Genomic DNA, 23800 nt, shown 5'->3' on the forward strand with positions numbered 1-23800 from the left:
ATAATCTACTAAACCCTTTGGGCATTTTTAAAACGCACACTTTCAAAGTATTTTTGAGTATTATTTGTCATGCTATGAAACTAATACATTTTTTAAAAAGTATCCTATTATTTTGGGGATCAGTCGGCATTTCAGTGTATTTTTTCTTCATAAATTTTCTTATTAAACTCATATACTTACAAGAGGCTTTGCTGTATTGAAGTGTCGCTTGAGTTTAGTAGGCTGGGATCATAAATGCATAGAAAAGAATGAGAATACTTCAAGGTGCACCTTCCTCTAGAAATAGTGATACCTCCGGTCACTTTATAAATCTCTATTCCTGAGAAAGGAATGCCTCGTTCTGAATTGGCTTAGCGTTCCTGGGAGATTCATATTCCAGTACAACTCAATGGCGTATTTTACTGTCAGAGCCATAGATAACAGTGAGTTCATGATAACTATATCCAAATCTTCCAAATGTAACAACTTAAAGAAGGAAAACTAAAAGCAGAATTTAAATTGCACAACTGATACAGGAATATTTTATTTTTACATGAGGTTATAATTTATTCTTTTTCAGGTAATTTGTAATTTATATATAAATATAAGATACATATTTTAATTCTAATACAGATAAGAATATGCAACTTAACAGTATTTCAAACAATAACTATTTTCACCTTATTTTAATTCTAAAGTAGAAATATATTTATATATCAAATGTAATAAATACAAAATATTATTTATCAAGTAGGGTAAATTTATAAAGTTAAAAAATACATAACATTTTCTATAATTTATATAATAAAATAATTATTGTTGCTATGTAGACATAATTTAAATTATAAAACACTATCATATTTTCTTTTGCCTGTTTTGCAATTCTTTAAATGTCTTTTAAAACCTATTAGAATTCAAAGATAAACACATTGAATCAGAGGAAGATCCAGGAATTGTGCCAATTTCTCTATAAAATTCTCTATGCATATGGAGATATATCCTATTTTATGAGGTATTTTATTACCTATTAAATTTTATATCTGTTAAAATAATCATGATATCTAATATAAGTGATAAAACATCGTTACAAAGTAAAACAAAACCAGGTGTGCATGAAGTTTTCTTTTCAATTATGTGTGCTCGATTTGTGTTTTATTTTATTTTGTTTTGTTTTGTTTTGTTTTGTTTTTGAGACAAGGTCCCAGGCTGGAGTGCAGTGGCGCCATCTTAGCTCACTGCAGAACTGACCTCCCAGACTCAAGCGATCCTCCCATCTCAGCCTCCCAAGTAGCTGGGACTACAGGTTTGCACCACCAGGCCTGGCTAACTTTTTATTTGTTTTGTAGAGATGGGGTCTCAGTATATTGCCCAGGCTGGTCTCAAACTCCCTGGCTCAAGCAGTCCTCCCACCTTGGCCTCCCAAAGTGCTGGAGTTACAGGCGTGAACCACAACAGTGCCAGATCCAGTTTGTATTTTAAAGCATTGAGTATAAGCTCTTTAAGAAACAAAGGCTGATATCGTTCTCTGTTAACCACTAATCTTCAGCCATAACTTGCAGAAACAAATTTAGAGATTGGTAGTTATCAGAAGTGAACAGGTGGGCACCAAAACCTGATCCCCGCTGGTAAGGAGATTCTTATCAAGTTTCAGCAAACCCAGTGAGGTAACCTGAAGCCTTAGATTCTCCTTCTCTTCTGCCTACCCCAGTGATTCTCAAAGGGAGGTTTATTTTGCCCCCAGTAGGCATTTTGCAATGTGCTGAGACATTTTTAGTTGTCACACTTTGGGGGCATGGGAGTGTTACTGGCATCCAGTGGCTTAAGGCCAGGGATACAGCTAAAGATCCTACAGTGCACAGGACAGCCCCACAAATAATTATGAAGCCCCAAATATCAATAGTGCCAAAGTTGAGAAATCCTGACCTGGGAGAATCTAGACCGGATGTTGGGGAACATTTGGGATTGATGCCCACAGAGCCAGGGTATGTATGTCTCTGTATATGTATGTTTGTAGATTTACACACATCTACATGTATATTGACAATGAAGACAGATCATGCCCCTATTTAACTTATGCAAATGCAAAGGCAATGGAATATGTTGGAAAAGGGGGGAGAAATTTAAATAGTCTTAGCAATTTTTCCTGATACCTAATGTGTCTATTCCTAAAGTGAAGTTAGGTGTTGGGGCATGCATCTGCCATGTCTTGAGCAAGTATCAATTCTCTGGGTGTCTCAGAGTATAAATTGAAGCCCAGTCTAATGTTCAGATATATTTTGCACAACACAGTTTCTTTTTTGCTCTCAATATTTCAGTTAAGGTTCAACCAAAAATGCAGCAATCATAGATATTTTTGACAATTCAGTCATGTACCAAGATAGGCCCATATTACGTGTGAGAATTTTACCTGGGAGGTATTGAACACACCCAAACTGGATTATGAAGTATCTCCTGCACTTTTTAAAAACCAATACAAATAAGACACCACTACACACCTACCAGAATGGCTAAAATGAAAACAGGGACAACATCAAATGCTGGGGAGGATGCAGAGAAAGCTGGGTCACTGATACATTTCTGCTGGGGATGGAAAATGATTCAGCCACTCTGCAATACGCTTTGGCAGTTTCTTACAAAACTGAATGTATACTTGCCATATGACCCAGCAATTGCACTCCTGGGCATTTATCCCAGAGAAATGGAAACTTACAGTCACACAAAATCCTGCACACAAATGCTCATAGCAACTTTGTTTGTAATAGCTCCAAAGTAGAAACAACCCAAATGTCCTTAAACAAGTTGATGATTAAACTGTCATATATCCACACCAAGGAACATTACTCAGCAATAAAAAGGAAAAAACGACTGATACATGCAACAACTTGAATAAACCTCTAGAAAATTAAGTGAGCGGGAAAAAAGGTCAATCTCAAAAAATTGCATACTGTATGATTACGTTTATATTATATTCTTGAAGTAGCACAATTATAGAGATGGAGAACAGATGATTACCGGTTTCTGGGGGTTAGGGATGGGGCAAGGGGTGGGTAAAGGGTGCAGACCGCCCAGTATATTTTTTGCAACTTCCTATGGATCTGTAATTATTTCAAAATACAATTTTTAAAATTATGTTTCTGTAATAACAGAGCCCTGGGAAACAAGATCACCCAAATGGTCTCATTCACAGTGGTAGAGTTGGTCAGTGTTATATTCTCAGCCCTCAGTAGTGGCAACCCTTAGCACCATGCCCTCTAAAATGCATTTTTTTCCATTTCTACCTTTTGTATTTACTGCTGTGTTTACTTTTTTGTTTTAAAGACAGAAATACATAAACATGAGTATAAGTCCAATTTTATTTCTAGGTATAGCTGTAAGTATAAGGTGTGTAACATTGTAAAAGAGTTTAATTGTTGTAAAGAATAAGATAAACGAAGGGAAAAAATGCTTTTCTGGATTATAATATGAAAGGTAGTGATAAGTGATCATGTCCATTTAATACTATTTGGTGTTGTTTTAGCATATTAGGATAATTTGTCCTAAAAGGGTATATTTTTAGCAACAAATTAGTTTTCTTACATTACAGGGATATTTATACATACACATGCACACATGCATACACACACACGCATACACACACACACACACCCATTTGTCTAAAGAGATGCTTTTGAATCATTACAGCCATTTCAGACATTATTCCACCGTGTGTACATATGTGTATATTTACATGCCTCTGTGTGGGTGGATGTGTATTCATTCAGAGGGTAAGAGGTAGAAATGTCCACAAAACCCAGCCTTCTCTGAAACCTTAAGTTTGTATCTAAAAAAAGAGAAGTTAACCTAACATTTTAAGTGCCTAGCATGTAACCAATACTCTGTTAAGTGCTTTATATACCATTTATATATATAATCCTTCATTTAGTGATTATTCTATAAACCCTGTGAGTTGTCCACATCATTTCAATTTTACAGGTGAGGAAACTTGGGAAGTTTAAGGAATCAACCCAAGGTCACAGAGTTAAGATGTGGCATGTTAGGGTCTTTACTCTAGGGTCTCTGATACTGTGTTTCTAAGTCTACTGCCTGGAGTGATTCTCTTACTAAATAGTAGTTTTATTATTGTCAAAAAAAAAACATCAAACATCATTGTACTAGACCTGGCATTTTCTTTTCTTTTCTTTTCTTTTTGTTTTGTTTTCTTTCTTTTTTTTTTTTTTTTGAGACGGAGTCTCGCTTTGTCGCCCAGGCTGGAGTGCAGTGGCGCAATCTCGGCTCACTGCAAGCTCCGCCTCCCAGGTTCACGCCCATTCTCCTGCCTCAGCCTCCCGAGTAGCTGGGACTACAGGCGCCTGCCACCATGCCCGGCTAATTTTTTTGTATTTTTAGTAGAGACGGGGTTTCACCGTGTTAGCCAGGATGGTCTTGTTGTCCTGACCTCGTGATCCGCCCGCCTCAGCTTCCCAAAGTGCTGGGATTACAGGCGTGAGCCACCGCGCCCGGCCTTCTTGTTTTTCTAAACAGAGGATATGAGCAGACATTGCACAAGAAATGCAAATAGACCTTCAACACATGCAAAGATACTCAACGTCACTCAGAAGAGAATGCAAAGCTACACAGAGATGCTGCTTTTCAGATATCAGATAGGCAAAGGTGCACAAGTTGGACACTGCTCTCTATTGATGAGGCTCTGGGGCAGTGCTCTCACACAGGCTGGTTAGACACTGTTATTTATTTATCAAAATTAGAAACTGTATTTGCCCTTTGGCCCAGCAATCCCACTTCTGGGGATTTTTAATACAGATACATCCACCCCATACAAACTGATGAACACAACGTTTTTCAGTGCACATTGCTTTAATGGCAAAAGATTGGACACACTCCACGTGACTAGTAGGGGAAGGGTCAAATCAATTATGGTACATTGTCATAGTGCGATGATACGCAGTTTTGTTTTGTTTTTAAAGAGGAAGCTCTGTGTGGACTGTTATAGAAAGATCTCTAGGGTATACTGTAAAGCAGAAAAAAGCCAGGGTGAAGAATAATGTATGTGAAAGGCCACTATTTGTGTAAGAGGAGGGAAATATATTTACATTTGCCTACGATAATCAGAAAAATTGCTGTAGAAATTGATATCATAACAGGAGACACATGGTATACTATAATTCACAACTTTGGGCAGCTTGGGAATGATGATGTTTACATACCAATTAGGGACTCAAGAAATCCTATAAAGTTTTTCTTCAGGATCCTAGTATTCAAATTAGCATGAGGATCAGACATGGAATATAATCTCTGAGGTGAATGTTTCAAACAATGTTTGAAGCTCCCTGGGATCACACAATTAGGAGTTGTGCCTATCCCAATTACTTTCATAGTGTTTCTTTAAATGATCCAATGCTAATCAACAATTTACCTGGTTAAAATTTAGTTGGTTGGGTTATGCTTTGAAGAGGACACTCCCTTCTTATGTTTTCTGCACTCAGGCAGGAGACTTGTAAAGGAGCTAACAACAAAGGGATTTTTAACCTTCAAAGCCTTAATTAGAAAATAAGAGCAAATGGTACATTTTTAAAGAGGAACCAGGAATACATATTCTTGTGGGCTTTTGCCTGATTACATTTGTTAATAAGGAATGCCAAAACATGTGCACCAAAAAGCGTTCAAGGTCTTTTGGTAGTAAATTATACTTGTAAATTTGATGTAAGTTGATCACTTGAAGAACTCACACTCTTTGAAGATTAGAATTCATAAATGTATGAAAGAATTAAATGGTTCTTTCCTCTAGTGATATAAAGTATTAAATGACAGAAAAAAATGTGTTCGAAATCAACTGAGGAAATAATTCATTTTGAAAAGTACTCAATAAAAATGTTAAATAGGAAAAATATGCTAAGCCCGTTTCTGCTGGATGAAGAAGTAAAGCAGAAACATGAAAAGGGCAAATTTAAGGATGATGGGCTGGGAAATATCCCGTCAGCCTCACAGTTTTACTTTTTGTTATTCAACTATGGCAGTTCTGGGCCCAGTAATCTATTCCATCCCCATAAGACAAAGAAAAAAAGACTAATTCTGATCAGCAGAAAACTGGATGGCCTCTAGGAACCTTCAAGAGGGCAGTAGCTCCCGATCAAGGAGAAATGAATGCCTTTGAAGGGGCATCTTAGATTGTTTTGTTAATACATAAAATCCTCTCTTTTTATCATGCAGAAGTCTCATTTCAAAAGGAAAATGCAAGTCAATGAGGATTAGTTTGGCTCCTCAGAGGTCAGAACTAAATATACAAAACTAATAATATGACACTGAAATAAACAAGAATGTGGAATTGCTCATCCGAAGGGATGATGTAACTAATATTGACATAATTTCCAAGCAGAAAAGCAAAACTAGGTCAAAGCACGATGGCCTAACATAATAAGCATTTTTGTTTCCAGATTTTTACCATGTAGGCTGTGTCTGCAGGCATTAATGTCTTCTGTTATCAATGTTCGGGGTTGTCACAAACAATTCATGTCTTATCACTCTTTGTTAGTTAAACCAAAACAATGTAGTTTATATGTGAACCATTCAATTCTGACAGCTGAAATGTTAGAAAGAGGAGAAATATTCAGAAAGTGTCTCTTCCAGACTGAGAAGCATCAAGCAATAAATATTCATTATCTAATAGTCTATCATGTTTTTATCTACTCAGAAAGTCATACCCCTCTCAATTAATTATTATGACTGTTTTCCCTCTTTTACTCAGAGCCGTACAAAAAGGGCAGCATCAATCTCATTAGGATTTCACTTTAAACATTGACCACTGAAAAGGAACTCAACTGAATCACTCACCAAACAGCCAATTTTTCTCTACCACTTTCCCCATCTTATGTTGACTAAAAGAAGTCACGCTTTCCTCTCTCTTCTATTTGTTCCATTTTACCTTCCTGCACTATTTCCTCAAAGCACAGCTGATTAATTCATGGGCTAAATGACTCATCTCATTCCCCAAACTTTCTTTTATATAAATATAATCCTCCTAGTTTTTACTGTCTGACATTTTCATTCTTAACTAAAATCAGAGCAAAGAATATATACATAAAAGAAGCACAAAACCCAAATATAAGATCATTTAACTATTTGGATTTTTTGGATAGTATTTTCCACTAAAGATGATGCAGTCTTTCCTGAGTTGCCTCATTATAAACCATCATTCCATTCAAATTGCCTTGGAATTTATTAGCATATTGAATTATAGCACATGACCTGAAAACATCCAAATTATATCTTAGTAGAAGGCATGTGGTACAGTCACAAAAGAGAATGAGATGGGGAGTCTAGAAGACTTAGCTTCTAGGTGTAGAACCTAAGTCTCCCTCATACCTTGCTCCCAGATGGAGGGTAAAGTGTTTCTTGTGCTAAATGTCAACCCAGAAATGCTAAACTTTAACTGGTATTCTTAGTCTGGATTCCTAATGTATTTCGTACAGAAGACTTGATCCTATGTAAGTAAATAAATCTCTATTAATAATATTTGGTGGTGCCGTCCATCTATATATTGCTTTATTTGGCCATTCATCTACTTATTATTAACTCAGCAGGGCATTCAATGAATTCCATTTTCCCAGTAACAACCCCCTTCCTCCGAATTGTTTGGGGAAGACCACTTCTAAATACACACAACCAAAGCAACACTCCAAAACTTGACATAGGACAGATAACACAGACTACCGCATAGACCCTTTGGTAATATATTAGTCCTGCTGTTTCCATAAACCATTAAATGTCCCTGAAATTTCTATTTTGTCATTTTAACTATAACTCCTGGTCTGTTACACCTACCAGCAATGAAAATGCTTTGTCCAGCACAAATCTTGAACTTCACTATGAAAAATGTGGCCACCATCTACATGGAGAAGGCTTCGGCCTTCTCTCAGACACGCTATCTCAGTTGTGGAGTAACCTTGGGCATGCCACTCACCTGCAAAATTAAACAACTGCACATGGACCTAAGGCCTAAATTATCAGGCTGGGTTCAATGAGAGAAAGCAGCAGATTCTATCTTGGCGATTAGGCTTTGAGCTATTGGAGGGCATAACCCATTTCGTAATCATTTCTGCAGAACAATCAAACAGAGGATAAGCCAAGCTGCTTACCATGTTTTGGGTTGTGTTCTTGCCCAGAACACAACTGAATGGAATATATATATTCTATATATATATATACTCTCTCTATATATATTCTATATATATATACTCTATATATATTCTATATATATATACTCTATATATATTCTATATATATATACTCTATATATATTCTATATATATATACTCTATATATATTCTATATATATATATACTCTATATATACACTCTATATATAGAGAGAGAGACTATGTGTATATAAATGGACTATATATATATATATATAAAACCATATACATATAGGTCAGTAATCATAACCTATGTTAATTTTCTCTACTACTGATCTATTTAGTCCATGCTGTTTCCTGGACCTTTCTAATGCCCTTTCTTCTTTATATCCCTTCTGAGCACTCACAGAATTAATATATGTTAAGGAACATTTTCCATTCTCTTTTTTACTAAAATTCATCCAGCATGCACCTGTAGAACACTTAATGATTCCTATTGTATGCCAGACACTGGGCTTGGGTCTGGGGATTCAAAGGTAATTAAGATGTGACTCTTGCTCTGGAGTAACTCAGTCCTAAGATAAGCAGACAAACGAGTAGAAATATATACACCAACTCAAATACTCGTGTGGATAAGAGGATGCTACAGCTATTTTCTTTCCATTTATTCTAATCCAAGTAGACAGTGCTCAGCATACAAAGAGCATACTTACAAACAACCCAAACCCACAAACGCCATAATTCCCTCTCAACTGGGGGCCTGTGGCTCCCTGGCTGTTACTCATAAAGACCCTAGTGGGCCCAGAAGTTCAGGCAGGATGCTGAGAAGGAACAAATAAAGAGGTCTGACCCACGCGTAGACACACCAGCAAGTTCTGTCTGCCAAAGGCATGGCCCTGCCCCCAAATATTGTCCCTGAAAGGAAAGTCATGTGTTTTGTAGCTCCAGGCTCCACTGATTGAAATTTCCCCAATTAAAGATTCATCCTAAGGGTTAAAGGGCTAAGAGTCATGAGCTTTGGCTCGCCCATATTACTTCTCTCCTGCCATGTGGTAGAGACCACTGACTAGAGGAAACAGGAGAGTGGTTTGGAGGTGGGGAAGGGAAGGGTGGGAAGATGAACAATTATGAATTCACTATATATTAGGACAGGCCTGGGGGAGATGCCCCAGTGAGACCAGAAGACATCAGAAGGATGGAGAAAGAAAGGTGAAAACTAGTATGAACTTCATATTTCAAATATTGCCATGACTGGCCTATTACCAAAAGTATGACAATTCTTTCTCCTTCTGTTTCCATCCTGTATAACACAGTGGCATGTCCTCAAAACTCAGAACTCGATCTCACATTAATCAGATTGATTATTTTTCGCTGGAAAATGCTCTGGGTTTCAAACAACAAACTCCTAAAACATAATGTATTCCTAGATTGGGGACTACCTATGAGTTACTTTTCTCTATTGAGAAAAATAAATTACTATTTAATAATTATGAGAAATCTGCTTTATGTAAGAAGTCATAAATTTCTACAAATGGACATGTGGGCTAAAAATCAACTAAATTTCACAATTACAAATCACTTCTCAAGTCTCCTAAGTTCAGTAAGGTTTTGGATACCATCAATTTTTCAAGTGGATCCCTACCCATACAAATATAGATATTAATGAGCAGCCATTTTGACCATGGAAAAACCTACATTGTGCTACTGGTACAATAAATTGTACACCAGATCAAAAGTTCTTTGAGGGCAGGGACCTTACCAAAGTCATGTTTGGAACCCAGAAAGTGCCCCGGCACATTAATAATAACGTATAATGTGGCTGAATATATTGATTATGTGAGTGCTCAGTAAATGTCATTGAATGATATAAGAAAGGAAGGACAGCCTTTATATTATATTCATCATAAACACTGGACTGAATATAAGACCTTCAACATCCACTTGTACTACAAATGATCAGCACCTCTTCCATGTTTACTCAGAACATCTCTTTCATAGCACAAAGCAGGTTAAGTTATTTTCTTTGGTCTGGTTTGTTTTTTCAGGAAAGTCCCCTCTTGGCATTTTGTTCTGCGCCTCAATTTTCTGTGCTCCTACTACCACCTGACCTCCTGGAGGCCATTAACCATCCTGATCTTGTGTCAATGGAATATTTTCCTCCAGAGGGGGAAAAATATTTCGGATCCAGATGGCTCCCTAATATTGTGTCCTTTTTAGTTTAAAGAAACTTTTATAACATGCCAGCTCATAAAACCGGGCAAACAAGTTTCTAGAACAAAACCCCTGAGCTCACTTTTGTGTGAAATCAAAGGAGTTGATAATGAGCCAGAATCTTCCCCATAAACTGCCTTATATGTAAACGGAGATTAGATTGCTGTTTGACCTGGCTTTATCGTCCTTTCTTTAATCACAGCGTATTTGATATTCTCTTCCTTGAATGAACTCATTTTCATAGTAGCTTTGGTCACAAGATTAAAGAATCGCTAGCTAATTGTTTCAAATAAGCAGAGCAATTCTCTCTGACTCTGCCTCTGGCTCCCTGCAGTGAAGTCCGCTGCCTGATCTGCCGACCACGGGAACTTCAAGCCTGACCCCTGCAGGTAGATAACTGAAATGCACACCTCCAATCCGATCCCGGTCTTTCAAAGTCCCATCAAGTTCTGAAAATAAAAACGTTCATACTTAGGACAATAGGGATATTGATGATATTTATATGACATATTGTACTTCCTTTTCATTGTATAAATTGCTTTTGGAAAGTAGCAACCACTTGTTTAAAAAGAATTAAATTACGTCTGCAAGATACTCTGGTGCGGTTAGCCATTACTTCTTTTTGCCTATCGAGAAAAATCCAAATGATTTGATTGAACTGGGATCCTCAAATCATGCGGGTTAAAAATGTCCTGATTTGCCCCTACCTTTTTCTAACCAAACAAATTACTCTTTGTCCAGTAACCAAATCCCCCCCTTTCACCAACACACAGCCCAGGTTGCCATAGCTACCTTGGATGTCTATTTACCACACAAACGATCAAAGCCAGGAGACATCCACATATGCATTTAGCCTTAAAACTTGCTGGAATGTCTGTGGATAACATGCAACTACCAATTAACGGATTTGCTTGTAGCCTATGCGGTCTACAGCCAAGCGAACTAAAAACATGACTCAAAAAAATTATTTCAAAATGACCAACAAGGATCTTTAAGCTGACAGCAAGTCTTATGATTATAACACTTGCTGAAAGAGAGACAGCAGAGAAGAAATTAAAATTTTAACATATGTTGAAGACATTGAGCTCTATAAACCATGTGCAAAAACTTAAAACATCTGTTGAAAGGGAACATTTCTCAGATGCATATTTAAAATTCCGGTTAGTTACTGTATCTTTCTATTAGATTTCATAAAAGCTGCCTGATCTCAATGTTGGGAGAAATGAGAACAGAACTGCCTTTTGAACTGTTAAGAGTCTGGACTTTCAAATGAAGGAAACCATACAACATACTTGGGACACAATATACTTGCCAGTTACAGAATGATAAGAAAAAGAATGCTGTAAGAGAGATTCTGTTTGAAACCCTAGAATGCCATTTGAGATCCTAAATCTGCACAGGTAGTCTTTCTGGGTGGGTGAGTATTCATCCCCAGACTTGCCCCTAACTTGCTGTGTCTCTTTATACTTAACCTTTCTCTGCCTTCGTCTCACCATTTGTTCAATGAGGATCAAATTGCCACCTCGTTCTCTCCTGGGGATGTGGCAGAGAATAAATAGATCGTGTTTGTAAAGGACTTTCTAATCCTCAGAGGAAAGATTAATACGAAGACTTTCATTATTAAGCCAGATGTCCTTGGGCATTTTAATTCCAATCTAAAGAATGCAGAACGTGCTAATCAAACAGATTCATGGCTTCCTTGAAACAGCAGCATCCTGGCCTTGCAAGAATTTAGCAGCTATGTGACTTATTTTGTTTTAGTAGATCAGAAATACATCATGCACCTTCTTCCCTTAGAGTCTTTTTCTAAAGTTATCAGGATGTTAAAAACACAAAATATGTCTAGTAGGCAATTTTGCCTAGAGAATCTGATTTTTCCCCCAGCTCAAGAATGAACTATTTGTTCTTCTTGTGTGTAGGGACAATGGGTGGCTTGCCATGTGGGGAGGATATTTGCAGTTGCGGGAATGCCACAGGCAAACCTGTTGTTTTTGGCCAGGCTTCTAGAACAGGTGGCCATGCTTTTCCTTTTGCCTGGGAACAGAGCAAATTCCTTCTCAAGGAAGGTTCATAAAAGTTTCCCGTTTATGATCAGAGTGCAGAGACAGGTTGGCACATATTTTAAAATTACTTCCTGATCAAGGTGAGTCAGATTTACACTTTTCTTTGGCCTAACTCAGCCGTGGCCTTAGGAACCCTCAAAGAATACTATCCTTCTACACCTGAAGTGGTGGCTTCAGGAGTGTTCCTTTTCTGCCAACCTGGCAGAAGCCCAAACCCCTCTGAATCTTATAGCTAGGCAAACAGCCTTCTAATTCTGGGGGCAATTTCTGGCTACCCAGAATTTCTGGCTATCAGTGGCAGGCAGGGGTCTCTTCTGGGCTGCCACACCAGTATACAACACTTGTGCAGCCCTAGGGACAGATCACTCATCAGCAAAGAGATCGAATTTCATTGCTGAGCTGATGACACACAGGTCTGTTTGATAGTTAACCCTGTAAACCCAGCTGGAGCTGCCGGGCTGCGATGACAAATTGGCAGGTGGGTTCGATTCACCCTGCCTGGATGCAACAGTCAGGTTTCCCCAACAGAAACTCAAATAAAGTAGGGATTAACCCATGCCCATAACACCGCCATCTCATTCCTCCCTACATTCTTGTTCTGACTGCAGTGGAACAACATGCTAGATTCTGGAAACTGTCCTCGTTCTTTGGATGAACAATGATCCTGTCTCTCTCCTTCATCTCCTCCCCTGTTCCATCCCACCCTCTTTTCAAGTTCTGAACAGGCCAAAAAAATTAGTAGACATACATAGCTGTGAGATGAAAAGTTGTCCATTCATTAACTAAGGAGTTCACTACATGTGTACTTGTGCCCCTAAAACTTCAATACTGGGCTGTTTTTCAACTTCACGTAAATGCCACAACAAACTAGGCATGGGAAAAACCATCCCAAGCTGGGGGAACAAGCCCTAGGCATAAGGCACGGAGACTGCCATGGTTCCTGAGGAATTGTGTGGGAACAGGGATTCTGGAAATTGAGCTCAGACACCACCGAGGAGAGGACAGGTGGCTCTGCACAGGATCAAATAACTTCTTTGTTCCAGCTAAGGACCTTTGTCAAGAATGTTTTGCGTTCCTCTTTTTCCTTTTCAATCCTTTCCAATTACCCTTCTCCTTCCTTTTCCTCATCCCACTTTAGTAGACATTAAAAGTATGAGGTTGGACTGTGAGTTTGCAGAACTTAAAGAAAACGAGCGTCCGCCCCACAGTCCCTAGCAAGGCAAGGGCAATTCATTGCAAGCACACGGCACTTGCTCCTCCACAAGTGTTTTTCTGCACTCACTGAAACTTGCTAAGCCTGCTTGCTGAGCGAACAAGCGAGGGGGCAAGAAGGCGGAGGGTTTGCGCTGACCATTCGACCATTCGAAGGGGGCTCTGCTTCATCTCCCAAGGCTGTGGGAAAGGGACAGAAAGTTCGAAACCCCTCCCCTGCGCTCTTAAATGGAAAGCTCACTTCCCCCAAAGTGTGCAGGGTGGCGAGCACCCAATCCACTTAGAAGAAAAAGTGAAGAGCTTTTCCGGTTGCGATACAGATGCTAACTTTCCCACCCAGATTTATTCAGAGCTGGTAAAAGCGATAGCATTCCTCTTGAAATCTCTGCCCTTCCAGCCTATTGGCATGTTTTTCCAGCCTTGTTTTCTCCTTACATGAGTATTGTTCTTGATATTTAAATATTGACATAAAATTCTTCCATAACTTTGATTGAGTTGTAAATCACACCCTCTCCTTGGCTTCCTACATCCACTTTTTCTTTCCTTTTCTTGCTTAACAGCAAAGCTATAAACCTCTTCCTGGACTGATAAGGAATTTTATCATCATGCCCCAGAGCCACGGAAGAAGCTGTTGGTTTAGAATTCTTTTCAAAGATTTAAGTAATCCCCGAGCCCTTTCTCCGCTCACTACTTTCAGGGCTGCCTTCTCACGTCCAGAAGCAATACAGTTTCCAAACTGCTAGAACAGAAAAACAAATTTGCATTTTTCTGGAAGGACCGTCTGTGCTCATTTCAAGCTGGTTCCGCCTTCTCCGCCAGAAACACAGTAAGTGCTCAGAATGCGAAACCAAAATGAGATAAGAGGCCCCGTGAAATTCTTTTTCAGGACATTCAGCTGTCTTTCTTCTAGCCCAAAGCATAGGGTAGAGGCACTAAAAGCTCGAGATACATCCTGCACGATACATTCCAGCGGCCGCAAACTGGAATTGATTTACATATATTCTACAAACTGCTTGTAAGCCCTTTACAACGACTGCCTGACATCAACCACAATTAGAGGCAAAAGTGGGGGCGGGTGGCGAGGACCAGACCGGGGTGGCCCAGGTAAAATGTGCTTCTTTGGTTGTCTTAGGAAAATGCAGCCCCGTCTTTCCGCCAAACGCATCGACTATGGCCAGCCGCCTGCTAACCGAGCAAGCTCTCCGGAGTAACAGGTCGCAGGGGTCCCGGGCGGCGCCCGCTCCCTCCGCCGCCAGCGCAGCCGCCTGAGCTTACCTGCCTCATGTTTAGAATCCCATGACCCATCCGGCAGGGAGCGAGCTGCATCGGAGCCCGCGCCGCAGTCTTCAGAGCGGAAACACCGAACCCGACAGGAGCCCGCAAGACAAAAGCAACTCGGCGAAATCTACGGGCAGCAAAGAGCACGTTTTCGTCCTCTTTTTCTTTGATCTGTTGCTACACGCACTCTGCCCGAGACAATGTCAAGTTTCTCAACCTTTTCTCCCGCAGCCTATGAAAAGTCGGTCGTAGGGAAGCGAGGACCGCCTGGCTCCTATTTCAAATCAGTTCTCAGAGACGTTGTAGGTGGCTGGCTTGGGCCGCGGAGGAGCTTCGCCAATCAGAAGCAAGGGGGTGGGTCCTGGAAGCCAGAAAGGCTGCCTCCGCGAGGATTAGCGGAGCTTTCAGGATTCAAATGACTGGAAGCAGCTGGAAACAATGTCCAAAGCTCCAAAAGTAAAGGATGAGTTCTATTCTTATCTAACAGCTCTAGTTCTGCTAAAAGCTTAACTAGCTAAGGGCCTTAAATCCTTGCATTTTAAAAGCTCCCTAACAGCATTAAAACATTTGGAAGGTACAAAATTATTTCAGCCAGAAAAGTTCAACACTCAGGACCCAAGGGTATTTTTAAAAGGATATCTTGCACTGAAGCCCTACTTTTGCAAAAGACTGGAAAGAAAACCAAATTGTTATGAGTAACACCTTAACTAAAACGAACAATCCAGAAAGGAGGGTGTTACCTACCTCATCTCCATATAGATTAACTATATTCAATTTAAGAAAAATAAATCTTAATGGAACGTGCACACAATTTTTTTGAAATGCAGCAAATGAACAAGAATCTTTACCTACTGAGGGCCCGAGGCATAATTTCAAATAACACTATTGTCATAGAACAATACACACTGACATTTTGTTCAGAAAAAAAAAATTTAGTAAGTGCATCCACCTTTCTCTATGGTTTGGCTTCCCTACAGGGTTGATCTGTTGAACTTATTAACAGGGACAAGCTGGACATCACCTTGGCAGGATTGCAGGAGAGCTGGAGAAGTAGTTGGCTTCTTAGAAACAAACTCAGACTCAAAAAATATTTCCAAAGTTTGCTTTCTTAACTCCATATAAGGAATAACTTTTTTCAACTTTTAGCCAACATGATTTTAATGTAAATCTACCTTCTGGATTTCAAGAAAGTGCAAGTTGAGCAAAGAGTACTTTGTGTAGAACCAGTGACATATTTTCCCCCAAGAAATGACCACAATTTTGTGACAACAATTCAATAAAGATTTTAAATGTTTTGGTACCAGAGGAAAAAAAATACTTAGCAAATAATGCATTGGTGGCTTCAGGAGTGTCATCTGCATGGGTTCAATACATGTGAGCTCTGCCCAGTTCTATGAAAATTTGGTGGTCCGATAACTGGGCCTGGAAGCCCATAACGCTAGCCCCCTGCCTGAGTAGCCTAAGGAGCCACCTAGTGACACAAACTGACTTCAGTCCACTTCTTGTACTTTTCCTTGAGAGCCCTTCATATGATGGAGTTCAGGGTTTCTCAATCTCAGCACTATTAACATTTTGGGCAGGATAATTCTTTGTCGTGAGGGCTGTCCTGTGCACTGTAAGATGTGTAGCAGCATCCCTGGATTCTGCACACTAGATGCCAGTAGCACCCCACAATCGTGATGACCAATAATGTCTCCAGACATTACCAAATGTCTCCTGGGTGATGAAATCACGCTTTGAAAGGGTGGTTCTCAAACTTGAGAGTGCAAGGAAACCTCTGGGGAGATTGTTAAAAATGCAAATCTCCAGGCCCCTGTACCAAAATAATCTGATTCAGTAGGTTTGCTGAGGAGCCTGAGAATCAGGATTTTATCCCACTGACAAAGGACTCTGATTTACTTTGAGAAATATTGCATCTATCCCTGCCCTAGGTATGCCCCAGCCACAGGACACAGGAAGCTACCCAGGGCTCCTGCCATTAAATACCACTGGAGCTTAATCCCATGGCACATCTGTTTATCACCTTCAGTAGAAGCTGCAACTGCGTCTGCCTTCTGCTTTCATCACCTCAAAGGTAAATATGAGCTGGGATTTCCTCTCTCAAGGACTGAGCCCTTTTAATGTTCTTTCCATTTTTATTCTCCTTTGACTCACTCACCAACTATCCGACAATCTCAAATGTCACCACTCATTCGTGGTTTCCCCAAATGCCCCAAGAAAAATTAATCCCTTCCATCTTCTATGCCCTTAAAGCAAAATACCCTTATAAAAGAGGTTTCAGAGAGCCTATTTGCCCCTTCTGCCATGTGAGGACACAGCAACAAGGAGCCACTGATGAAGCAGAGAGCCCTCACCAGACACCAAATCTGCTGGCACCTTGATCTTGGATTTACCTGCCTCCAGAACTACGAGCAATAATTGTCTGTTGTTTATAAATGACCCAGTCTAAGGTACAGTATTTTGTTATAGCAGCCTGAACTAACACAGTGCCATAAAATATGCTGCCTCCATGTTTCAGAAAACCTCTAAAAAAAATGAAAGGTGGGGATACACAAAGTCTGCTTTTTCATTTACAAATAAACAAATGGAAATTTTTAAAATTCTGAATGAAATAAATGGTCCTTTGGAGGATGTTCATTGAGTGAGGATTTGATCCACCTATTAGAAACAGTGAGGCCTGGTGCGGTGGCTCACGCCTGTAATCCTGGAACTTTTGAAGGCCAAGGAGGGCAGATGATCGCTTGAGCTCAGGAGTTTGAGACCAGCCTGAGCAACATGGTGAAACCCTGTCTCTACAAAAAAAAAAAAAAGAAAAAATAGCTGGGCATGGTGGTGTGTGCCTGTAGTCTCAGGTACTTGGGGGGCTAAGACAGGAGGATCACTTGAACCCAGGAGGTCGAGGCTGCAGTGAGCCTAGGTTGTGCCACTGCACTCCAGCCTGGGCGACAAAAAAGACCCTGAAAAAAAGAAAAAAAATAAAGAAAAGAAAAGAAAGAGAGAAAGAAAGAAAGAAGAAAGGAAGGAAGGAAGGGAAAAAGAAAAGAAAGAAAGGTGAAGTGAGTAAATGAGCTTGCTCTACCAAACGAACAGATGTTCTGTTCCCAAATCTGTGATTAAACATGTTTGCAAATGTTAGCTGAAGGGATGTTGGAAGTTTTGAAAGCTCTTCTTCAAAAAAAGCAGCCTAGTTGATAATCTTGTTAGTTATGTGCGGGTTTGGTTATTAACAGAACTTGTAGCAAACCTAACGTAGGTTCCGGGTGGCTAGTCCTGGACAGGCAGCGCTACTCAGACATGGACAGGCATTGGTGTGGCGCCCTTGGACGATACCTAACAGTATTTGTGCCACCTCTCTCAGTGATCTCATAGATCAAAGAACATGGAGTGAATGTTTGTGTAAGTAAAAAATGGCTGAATATCAGCAATTTCACATAGGTTATTTTAATGTGTGTCAGGACATATCAAAAGTTAATGAAAATCAAGCTGAAGTTGTCTATGCAGCCACCTGGACAGTGCCCAGTACAAGTGCACAGACTTTGAGAGCTATGAAAAGAGCATGTTTATTCTCCCTCAGAGGTTTCAGAAATCCAGTTGTTTTATTATGGGGACAGAGAGAAATTTAAGGAATACTGTGTTCGAAGTGATTAGTAAAGGTAATTTAAGTTGACAACAACATGAGTCCCCACTTAGAAAAAAAAAATCTCATCTCTAATTCTTATAGAAAGTCACAAAAAGAGAAACAAGTTTCTACTCCCTGTGTACAGGTACTCCTTAAATTAGTTTCTTTTGGTTGGTTAAGGGAAACAATGTGGCATACCACAAGGATGGGCCAAATAAGACTTGGAGTCAGTTTTCTGTGCTGACTTGGTCACTAACTGGCTAATAGACCTCAGATAAGCCAAATGATACCTCTAAGCCCAAGATTTCTCAGGGGACAATTGCACAGCTTGAATAAATTCATATATTGGGAAGTGTGCCCAGTGCGATCGCTATTGCTTGTTGTGTAAATGTGTTGGATGACCAACAGTGGAAAGAAGGGAAAAAAATCTATGTAGTCAGAAATGTACCCTAAGCTTGTTGTTTCCTCACTAGAAAATTAAGGAATCAAAGCAAATCATGTCATTTTTAATGTTAATTAAACCTTACTATTTAATAATTCTATGCTTTTAAAGGTGAAATATTTTAACAGCATCTAGTTTGTCTTAAGATTAAATATAGCAGATTCTTCATTATCTGCCCTTGAGTAATCTGGTAAATGGTTTATGCATGAATCTTTAAGATTTTAATTTTATTTCATTTAACCTTATTACTTTTTAAAAAATTTTTTGAAACAGGGTCTCACTCTGCTGCCTAGGCTGGAGTGCAGTGGCATAATCTTGGCTCACTGCAGCCTCAACCGTCTGGACTCAAGTGATTCTCCCACCTCAGCCTCCTGAGTAGCTGGCACCACAGCTGGCTAATTTTTTTTACTATTTGTAGAGATGGGGGTCTTGCTATGTTGCCCAGGCTGGTCTTGAACTCCTGGGCTCAAGTGATCCTCCTGCTTCAGCCGCCAAAAATGGTTTATGCATGAATTTACCAAGGGCTTGTTATATCCTCCTCCTGTGGTCAAAATCTCCACTCCCAATTGAACTTTCTGCTTCATTTCAATACAATAATATCATACTTCCCAAGAATAATTCTTCAATTTTTGTCATTTATTTTTTACTATAATTTTGTATTTAAATTTGAAGAGGAAGATTATTTAAAGTAATTATTTTTTTAAGTGATTGCCTGTATCAGTCAGGGCTCTCCAGAGAAACATAAAACAGGCTTATATAACTGTTGGGTCTGGCAAGTCGGACATCCATGGGGCAAGCTGGCAGGTGTGGACTCTGTAGACTTGAGGCAGAATTTCTCCTTCCTCAGGGAAACCTTGATTTTGCTGTAAAGGCTTTAATGAATGGGGTGTGGCCTACCTACATTATCAAGGATAATCTCCTTTATTGAAGTCAACTGATTGTAGATATTCACCATATATGTTCAATATACCTTCATGGCAACACCTTGATTAACATTTGGTTGAATAAGTGGGTACTACAGCCTAGCCAAGTTAACACATAAACCATCACAAGGCCCATGCCCAAACATTTGTATATCCATTGCAACAACAAGCACAGAGTATATGGTCAGTCAATAAATGTTTACTGAGTTGTTGTGACTAATAATAATATTAATAATTTTAAAAATCTCCATTAGTAGAAGGCCGTCTTCTTTATCAATAATGAAATTTTGCTAATCGATTTATTATGTACTTATCAACTGCAATGCTGGAAGAGCTCTGTTTTACTTAATTTTGAGATTAAATGATTTCTAGCTGACAGTTCTTTACCAAGTCATACTATCAATCATATGTCAGAATATAATGCAATTGTTTTCATACCAAGGCTCAACATTTTTGCATCCCATGTACTCTTTCTTTGGAAACCACTCAAAGATGTGTTTTAGCAAAATGAGAGTGTTAAACTAAGAAAGATAAGCCAATGGGACCCAGAAAATACAGGAACCAACATAAAAAGAAGTAAGGAAAGTCCAGGATAATAACTACATAATTATCATGCAGTTGTGTGCAGTATCTTAGAAAGGCCCCATCTAAATTGTAGCAGGAGGATGGAGGACTCCTGGAGTTAGGACTCTGGGGGAAAAATGATACTATAGGTAACATTTGAGGGCAAATAGGTACACATAAATATAAGCAATAGGTGAGGCTATTATTAACTCCAGGCAAAACAAAAGAATGCACAAAAAAAGGAAGCATTGTTATAGAACAGTCCTTAACTTGGCAGTGATTTCTGATATAGATATTATGGCAGAGACTGTAGCCAATCCAGTATTCATCTTCCCTTTGCCTCTTTTCAAGAGAACCTCAATTTACTTGGGGCAGAAATGTGCCCAGCTGAAGAACATTTCCCAGCCCCCTTTGCAGGTATAGGAGATCATATGAAACCATTATTATTCTTCTTATTATTATTATTGTTATTAGAGACTAGGTCTCGCTGTGTTGCCCAGGCTGGAGTGCAGTGGCTAGTCACAGGCACGCTCATATTGCACTACAGCCTCAAACTCCTGGGCTCAAGCCATCCTCCTGCCTCAGCCTCCCAAGTAGCTGGGACTACAAGCTCATACCACCATGTCTGGTAGGCCTATGAAATTTTAATAGAAGCTGCTATGTGCTATGTAGGGCTTTTGGGAAAGCTATTTAAAGGGAACACACACTGTTTGCTCTTTGCCCTTCCTGGATTTCTCCACCAGGAATGTTTGCAATGTCTGAGGGACTGGGGCCTTTCTGCAACAATGATGAGGACAGAACACCTAGTAAAGCTGGATAACAGAAAAGATAGAAGGATCTTGGATTTCTGATGACATCTTGGAGCCTCCAAATGAGCCCTAAGCTTCATGTTCTATGAAAAAATAAATTGCTAATTTGTTTGAGCCAATGTTTTGGGATCTGTGTTACTAGGTGAACATAATTCCTGACACCATTATATTGGAAGAATGTGGTATTGGGATGAGGAGGGCTAATTCCTTTTTGATCATATGTAGAATGTTAAGAATAATATCTAAAATTCATAAACCAGAAAAGAGCAGTAAAGGCATATTATGGGAAATATGGAGATACATACCAGAGGAGATACTTGCCAGTTGAAAGTGATTGTCCCTAGGGTGGAGTGGGATGGGACAGAGATTACTGTTTTTCATTGAGTCTTTCATACATTTGTATGTTGAACATGTATTACTTTGATAAAATTAAAATTAGTTTAAAATAAACAAAAAGATACTCTCTGGTTATAAAATCAATTTCTTGTCCTTAAAGTCACTTCCTGTGAACTAGCAGTGTTTTATTATCATCTGGCCCATAGATGACCAAAGAGTCATGGTAGAGCTTCAGAGAAATTACATGCCTAATGGCCCATTCTGAACCCCAAGTGTAATGTGATCATGTCATACACATATGACTTGATTGGCATTTCCTGTTTCCACCATTTCAGCTTTAATTTGTTCAAGGTTTATGGTTGTTTTGCCACATGTAACCAGAGATACATATAGACGGTTCTGATCCAAATTGTTTTGGACATTCTATTAGATCTCCAGGAGTGAATATTCTATATCCAAGATACCTTAATAATTCATCAGAGTAATGAAAAACCACCTTTTGTTCTTATTCCTAATTGGTATCATTCTTGATTTAAATCCATTTTTTTGTGGGTTTTTGTATGACTAGGAATAGCGGGTTACTGTCCTTCATATTTAACCATTTTACTTCTTATTCTTTTATCTCACTTTCCTTACATGCGAGAAAGATTAGTCCCTCAAACTTTTAATATTTTAATGCACAAAGCTGATATTTAAATTAGTCTTAGAGATTAAAAATATTAACTTTTATGAATCAGATCTCTTTTTTTGTATGTTAGAAACAAGCAAATCAGGCTGGATCATTGATAAGCATGTGGACATAAGGAGGTGAATAAAAATTTTAATCAAAAGAAGCTTTGAACAGGATTTGCGCTCCTTGCTTACAAAAAGTCAATGCTTTATCTTTTAGACTGGTACTTAAATGAACAGAAAGATTGCCAGGATGGTTGTGTTATTTCTCATTGGTGAAAATCCTCTCCCACTTCACACACACCTGGATCTAAGATGGTAGTAAAGATAAAAACTACTTAGGAATCATGGTTTATGTGTGTCTTTCCTTTGTTACACACAGATCATGGTGTTTTTTTTTAAACATTTTTAATGGCCAAGGAAATAATATTTACCCTTATTTCCTTATAACTAGGTAACTTGTCGTAAGTTTTTTTTTTATGTTGAGAACCACTTATGAAAATCGACACATACTGAGATAGGCTTTCTTATATTATTCCCCTGATGCAAAATAAACATATTTAGTCATGGCAAGAAAAAAATGCAAACATGGGTATCAGTGCCTCAGCTTTTCCCATATTTATTAAAGAAATCTAAATGTCTGAGAAACTGCATTCAAATGAGGCTTCATTTTATTTCTCCTTTAATTTACAAAAGGAAGGGCTTATATTGCCTGTCTACATTATCTTATAAATAGCAATGCTATTTAATATTATTTTAATGTGAGTGATTTAAATAGTATCATACAATGAACAAAATAACTATTCTTTTTCATAGCATTATTTAAGTTGTACCACAATGCCCTAGTGATATTTGTCCTAAACTATATCTGTGTGGGAAAAAAGATAATTTTGTTATGGTCATCTTTAGAAACCAACCAATTCGCAGATAGGTGGACTTTTCTTCAACTGGGCAAATTAATTTAGCCCAATTAAGGGAATTCAAAACCAGCTGATACACCACACACTGAGAGGTCTAATGAGATAAAAATACGAGTACCTACATTAGAGAGATGCACAATACAATATAATATGATATGATATAACCCACCAGGATGTATTTGTGCTGAATTAAAAGGCATGCAATTGAAAAACTCTTGTATCTATCATGGACCAGTTATATACATCAGGCCCTTTTTGGACATGCAGGAAGTGTACAGTTGGTATATGGGTCATCAGAATCCATCTCTCAAACTCGAGAACCCATACTCTTTCCAGCATGTGGCACTGGCACCCTAGTTCAGATGCAGGTCCCCTTTGGAATGAGGCTCAAAACGCAGTATGCCCATGACTCATCACAAACACTCCTTCACTTCCTGTGCCTCAATGGGGGTGATGGGACTTACCACTTAGATGGTTCTAAAATCTCCAACCACAATCTACCTCCAAAAGTCTCTCATATTGCACCTTCAAGATGAGTCAGGAATTTGCCATTACATTTGGAAGCAAACTGAAGCACTTTAATGTTTTTTTTTTAGACAATCTTGCTCTGTCGTCCAGGCTGTTGTGCAGTGGCGTGATCTCGG

The 23800-nt window shown here is 39.0% G+C and overlaps 1 protein-coding gene across 6 annotated transcripts in view; it reads right to left on the reverse strand.

Annotated features, from left to right (window-relative positions):
• MID1 (midline 1) overlaps positions 1-23800 on the reverse strand; it is a 673077-nt gene that overhangs the window by 169342 nt on the left and 479935 nt on the right. For 3 of the 6 annotated variants that reach the window (XM_055266925.2, XM_063634954.1, XM_055266920.2), the window contains exon 1: positions 14872-15337. The exons of 2 other annotated variants lie outside the window; for them this stretch is intronic. The gene's annotated coding sequence lies outside the window, so the exon portion shown is untranslated. Of the gene's footprint in view, positions 1-4382; positions 4521-14871; positions 15338-23800 lie in introns of those variants that run through there. One more of the 6 variants, XM_055266921.2, reaches the window with a different exon arrangement.

This window comes from Symphalangus syndactylus, chromosome X (assembly GCF_028878055.3).
Source record: "Symphalangus syndactylus isolate Jambi chromosome X, NHGRI_mSymSyn1-v2.1_pri, whole genome shotgun sequence".
NCBI lineage: Eukaryota > Metazoa > Chordata > Mammalia > Primates > Hylobatidae > Symphalangus > Symphalangus syndactylus.